General features: G+C 39.1%; 1 pseudogene; it reads right to left on the bottom strand.

The window, feature by feature from the left end:
- Positions 1 to 389: 389 nt before the first annotated feature.
- Positions 390 to 1,236, bottom strand: LOC150019845 (RNA-binding protein 3 pseudogene; annotated as a pseudogene).
- Positions 1,237 to 6,453: the final 5,217 nt, after the last annotated feature.

Here is a 6,453-nt window from a genome sequence, read left to right as displayed (position 1 = left end):
ACTCATTTTTTAAAAGCATCCTTTTTGTTACAAAATCATATTTATTATGGAAAGTATAGAAAAATTAATATAAGTTCAAAAATTGCCCATAGATTTTTTTTTTTTTTTTTTAGGTTTCATCTTTTTAATCAGCTCCATGAAGGACATCCTAAATGCTACATGAAAACACAACAGAATATTTTTCTTCCAGTATTAAAAAAATATGACATTCACAAGTATTTTAAGAAACATCTACATAATCAGGGCAGTGATCTTCAGTAAAAAACACCTCTAAAGTAATCATGTTCTTGATTTCCTGTAGTTACATTTGGAAATTGCTTCCTAACCATGGTAAACACTGTATAAGTTTTGAAAATGTCCCTAGATGCACATTATTTCTGGGGGGTGGGAAAAAAAAAAGTCTGGTCAAACATTCGTGTGTGTGTGTGGCCAAGAATCCTGAGCCTAAACTAAATAATGTCCCAGATTTTGTCTTTGAATGGGAGGGGAAAAAAAAAACAAAAAAAAAAAAACACGGAACTTTCTAAAAGGTCTTTAACAAGCTACCTTGGGAGCTCAATTCAAAAATACATTTATGTACTAAAACAGATGTTTCAGTGCAGCTCCAAAACTCTTTATAAATACAGCCATTTGGAAGGACGATCCTGGATCAGAAGTTTTATTCCTTGTGTATCTACATTAGGTGTGCATGCCTCATCTCAGTTGTCATAATTGTCTCTGTAATTTCCCCCTGAATAGCGGTCATAACCACCCTGGCTGCCACCATAGTCTCTGGACCTTCCATATCCATATCCATATCCTCCAGCTCGACTGTCATACCTGCCACTCCCATAATCCTGGTCTCTACCACCTCTAAAGTAGCTGCGACCACGCCCACGGGCTCCAAAGGCACCCCCTCTGGTTCCACGGGCTGACTTGCCTGCATGGTCCACACGGATCTGACGACCATCCAGAGACTCTCCATTCATGGCTCTCATTGCATCTGAGGCATGCTCTGGATTGGTGAAGGTAATGAATCCAAAACCCCGGGATCGCTGAGTCTCCCGGTCCTTGACGACGACCACTTCAGAAATTGGCCCGAAACTACTGAAGTGATCTTCCAGAGCTTGCTCATCGGTGTTGAAGTTGAGCCCTCCAACAAAGAGCTTCCCTTCTTCAGAGGACATGGCTTTGAATTTGGGTCCTACAAATTAAGTAAAACAGCCGAATACACAGCTACGGTCGACGAGCAGAGCGACTGGGCAAAAATTGCCCATAGATTTATGATATAGGATAACAACAGTTAACATTTGGTATGTACCTTTCCAGTTTCTTAAAACAAAGACAGGATTATACTTTATTTACTTTTATAACTTAATGTTCCTTCCATACTATATAAGTATTTCCCATGCTACGAGCTCACAGAAGGAGAAATTTCATCAGGAATTGGTGTACATTATATGTACATGCATAGTTGAGCACTCATCATGGGTCAGTTTTTTAAAATTAAATTTAAAAAAGTAAAAAATCATAGGTCTTTAATATTAACTTCTTGTCTTTAATGTACTGTATTCATGTATTTTATGTGCAAACATAGAGCTAGGTACAAATTCACTTCTTTTAAGACCAATACAATGATAAGAAAAGTATTAATTTGCTGTAAAATTGCTCCAATTAAATGGTCTTCCCAGTTACTTTGGCATAGGTCATGATTACTCAGCTCTCCCAATTATTTCTTTTACTTTACTAGTACAAATTTACTTGCCATGATGGCGATGGCATTTAGACATCACTTTATTCTGCTTCAGGTTTTATGTGTGCTCTTTTCTATTGTCTAACAGCAATTACAGATCTAGTGTTTGAAATAACATAATTAAAATAATTAATGTGGATGCCAATTCTGTGGTCCTACTGCATTATATAGTGGTCATGCAAATGGTACAGAATATGCTTATATCAATTTTCTTGAGGTCGTTGTAATGAAAGTCCTTAAATTAAAATTGTCAAAGACACTTTGCAAACTAGACTATAACTCCTTTCCTTAATTTAGGAAACACAGGTATAAGTAATTCACAGTTACCAGTAAGCATTTAAACTTTAAATATTGTGTAATTTAAAGCAGTATTAAACAAAATGTTATTATCTACCAAGTTGAATATTATCACTACATATGATAACCTGACAATTAAATATCATGAACATGGCCATGTCTTTTTTCATGTTTATCATTTGTACATATACATTTATGCTACAAACATTCAAAGGCAAATTCAGCCAATTTTAATTTTTCTGTGTAGAGCGCTGATATTTTCATTGCCTTAAGTGAAAATTTAAACTTTACTTGTAAAATGCTATTATGGAAAAGGAAAGTAAATTAACTGGTTTATCTTTTCTGATGTCTGTGAATCTCACTCCTTTCACTTGAATGTCCTGTGTGCATCTCACACTCAATTGTCAAAAGCAAAACTTATCATCTTCATTATCTTCCCCCAGTCTACTTCTCTAGTGTCTACCTCTTCAGTGAATGGCATGCAGTTGCTCAAGCCAATAAACTCTCTCACATAACTCATCTGATTATGAAATCCTGCCAAGTCTGTGTTAACAATAACTTAAGTCCATGGATTTCTCTTTGTCCCCAGCATCCTTACTGCTTTACATCTCTGTGGTTCAGCCATATTGAAAATTCTTTCAGTCAATTCTCCAAGTTCTTTCATTTTCCATCCATTTCGGGTAATATTGCTGTTACCTGGAACACTGTCCTTTCCTTCTCTCCTGCTGACCATTACTCTTCTTTTAGATCTCAGTTTTCCTGTGAAACTGTTTTGATTAGAATGCGATTTTTCTATACTCGCCTATGGTATTCTAAACTTTTTTTATTATAGCGTTTATCACATTGTATTAAGAGTCTCTCAGGCTAGTTAGTGAGCTCTAGGTAGTCATAAATAGTGTCATTCATAATTTTATACTCTATCTAGAATATAAAAGATCCTAGATAAATACTTATTGAATCAATGAATTAGTCCACTTCAGAAATAATATGTATATTACAATTAATTTTCAGTTTTATTAGTCACAGTAGTTTCTGTTAAAAGAAAAAATGTCATTAAATTTTCTTAATGAATTCATATTTTGTGCGAGGCACTGCCCACCAGAACCTTTCCTAGTTTAGAAGGAGGTGGGCACACACAGCAAAGGAGGAGTGTGGGTGAGAAGGTCCCCCAGGACTGAAAGGCAGCATGTGTTTGTGTGTGTGAGAGCCCTTTTACTGGTGGCACTTGGGTAAAAGTCACAGAGAACAGTGCTTACTTTGTGGACTATATGAGGAGACCCCAGAGGTGCTTAATGAATAGTGGTTCTTGAGTCTGGGAATTTGGAAGTGTAGTTTATTACTTGGACTAAATTTGAACATGATTATTGAAGTTTTGAGGCTGCAAGGTGCTGTATTTAATTTGTGTGATGCTTATAGCTCCCTGTAATAATCCCTGTTTAGGGTAATGCTTTGGCAAAAATCAGTGTCAGAAACTCTGAATTCTAGTCCTAACTGTACCATGAACAGTGTTATCTTTGCTAAATCATGTATCCTTTGTGGCTTTAGTTTGTTTCATCTACAAAGTGATGGGAAAGATGTGAGTTATGTCCCAGCTTAAATTAAGATTCATTACTTTTAACTTTTCTCTTTCCTTTTAGCTCATAAAAGTAACTACAATTTTATAAAAGTCTCTTTTATATACCTTTAATATAGATATGTTTTCTTTGTTAACTCAAAAACAGTATCAACTAGATGTTCTGTCACCAAAAAATATTTATTTCAGAAAAACAAAGAGTTGCAAGTCAGTGCATGAAATCATGGCGACCCACTTGCACACACTGCACAGTGTGGAGAGGTGTTTACAGAAGGGAAATAGAAGTTAAGGGGGGTGGGTAGTTACCACCGTAGAGCATTATTGTCAGCACAGACTCCTTCCTGTAGGCCTCTTGCAATGACATAGGGTGTGAGAATCCTTCCACAGACCCTCTGGACATATCATGTTGGTGTAGGTCTCAGTCATCATCTATATCACTTTACTGTATTATGGTCCTCAAAATCTACAGTGTTATGTAGTAAAACTGTGTTATGGCAGAATTCATTTTCTTGTTTTTGATTAATTGTTTTTACAATACAGTGTCTTTGTTCCTATTTGCTTATGAGATTAACAGTGAATGTAGGAATTAGTCAAGTTAGTCAGGCATCTGACTGATCTGTACTGCTCTAGCATTGACCAGAACTTGGAAGTCATAACTGTAAGAACGGAGTCGCTCAGAAAGCCATCAAGACGCAGCGAGCAGGATAAAAGAAGTTTACTGAGGGAAGTAGCAGGCAGCAAGGGAGCCGTGCCATGAGTGGCTCTGACTCCGGACTCCTCGGGAAGGAGAGGGTTGTTTTATAGGGGGAAGAAAAAAGAAACAATTGAATTTAATCATCACCTGCTTCTCTCGCAGTTGCAAGCATGACGGGCTGATCAAGGCCAAAGGGGGCTTGACTTGATGCACCCCGCTATCGTGGGAAACTCCCAGTCGAAAATATCTCTTTCTCCCAGGCAGCTGCAGGCAGGCGAGGGGAAGGGAGAGAGCATGGGAACCTAGGCTGTCATTCCAGTTGTTTTTTTTTAATAAAAGGAGGAGAGGGTTGGGGTGTTTTTTTGGGGGGGTGGCAGAGACCGGTTGGGAGAGGGGTCGTCGAATCTCTCTTCTATAACAACTTCCTGCTGAGTTTGGGCGATGGGAGGGGGTTGACTGATGGCTCAGGGGTCGTCTCTTGCCACGGGTTAATATCTGAAAGATATTAATAAGAGCATATTATGGACAGTAGAGGCTGTTATGGATTGAACCATTTTTTGAATACAGTTAATTAGCAATTTGAGGAAGCAAGGGCCAAGGGCGAGGAACAATAGAAGGAGAAGTAGCAGGGTTATGAGAGGCACTAGGATCGCTTTGAAGGGAGAGGAGAAGTGTGAGAGGAAGGTTCTGAACCAGGATTTTCCCGTATGCCTGTTCCCTAGCTTGGATAATAACGTTAATGTGCTTTTTAAGTATTTGTAAAAAAAATTTTTTATTATGCCTGTATTGTTAATGTAAAAACAGCAAGTTTCGTTTAGTATGGTGCAGGTTTTCCTGCTTTGGCTGAGAGGATGTCTAGGGCCCTCCTGTTTTGAAGAACTACATCTGCTAGGCTGTTTGGGGATTCTTGCTGTTTTTCTAGAGCTTGGAGGGTGGTATTCCAAGTTTCTTGAAGGGATAAAGAGAGATTTAGTACTGATTTTTTTAATTGGGGAATTTTTACAAACAAAAGACGCTTTTATATATAGAGTGCCCTGTTTCTGGTTGTTCATGGATCCAGTTGCTGTACGCATGTCCACCAAGCTCAGACTACTGCCAGTCTCGTTTGTGTCGGGGGTGGGAGAAGAGGGAGGTCTCGAGGAAGGAACCAAGGTTGGGGATTGCCTTGGAAGCGGCTATTTGCTGGGGGCTTAGTATAGAGGCATCTAGTATTAGAGCGACTATCATGCAGGTGCCAGTCTAGTAAGGAGGAATTATTAGGTATGCTTGCATGCTACATAGAAAGTGATATTTCATCCCTTGTAGGGAAATAGCAGTGCTATATTTTGCTTTGGTGATGGCAATGTAACTGGGGTGAGTTTTGTTTTTTTATTGCCTGGTATTAAATATTATGGAGGATTTTGTGAAGAAATGTTTGACTGTATTGGTTAATTTGAGAATCTATGACTTATGTAAGGGTAGCAGGAAAATTTAAAGTGTTGTATGATTGTGAATTTGGGCTAATATGTAAGGACGACTAGGAGCTTTTGGCTGGCTTTTATAGTGTATGAAGGCTAGGTCTAGTGTGTGGTTGCAGAGAAGGGAAGGGTTGAATGTGGCTAAGGAGCGAGGCTGAATGTGAATGCTGTTGACATGTCTGAAGCAGATGCAGAGAGTGGCAGGACCTATGATATGAGTGACAGTGGCTACTGGCTGGGCTGCTCTAGGGAGACCTGCTGAACCCATGTAGTAGGGGGATGGGAGAAAATGGGCAGTAAGGTTATATAAGGTGGTGAGATTGGGTGGGAAGGTGGTTACCTCAATGTCTGGGTGGTGCGAGGAGTGGGGCAGATCTAGCAGTTGGTTTTGTTGGTTAAGCACGCTATTCACTATATTGTGGGGGCTATGAGGTGGCAAAGGTTAGAAGGGTGATAACTGTAATTGTGAGGGGAGACAGCATGGATAAGGTGATTCGAGTAAGTCAGCGAGAGATAGAACTAGGATGAAAGTGTAAAAGTAAATTTCGTCAGAGGTGTAGTCGCTGAGAGTGCCCTGCAGCCAGGCATCTCAAACACGTTCTAAAAACTGAGAGATAGCCTGGGGAGGGGGGCTTTTTGTATAATAAAAATTCTTGCAAAATGAGATGAGTAAAGAGTAGGGCCTGTGGAAGGCTTATTT

This window comes from Furipterus horrens, unplaced genomic scaffold (genome assembly GCF_987537825.1).
Source record: "Furipterus horrens unplaced genomic scaffold, mFurHor1.1.pri manual_scaffold_2, whole genome shotgun sequence".
NCBI classification, from domain to species: domain Eukaryota; kingdom Metazoa; phylum Chordata; class Mammalia; order Chiroptera; family Furipteridae; genus Furipterus; species Furipterus horrens.
Note: the sequence above shows the minus strand (reverse complement) of the source record. Positions and strands in the feature narration are given on the sequence as shown.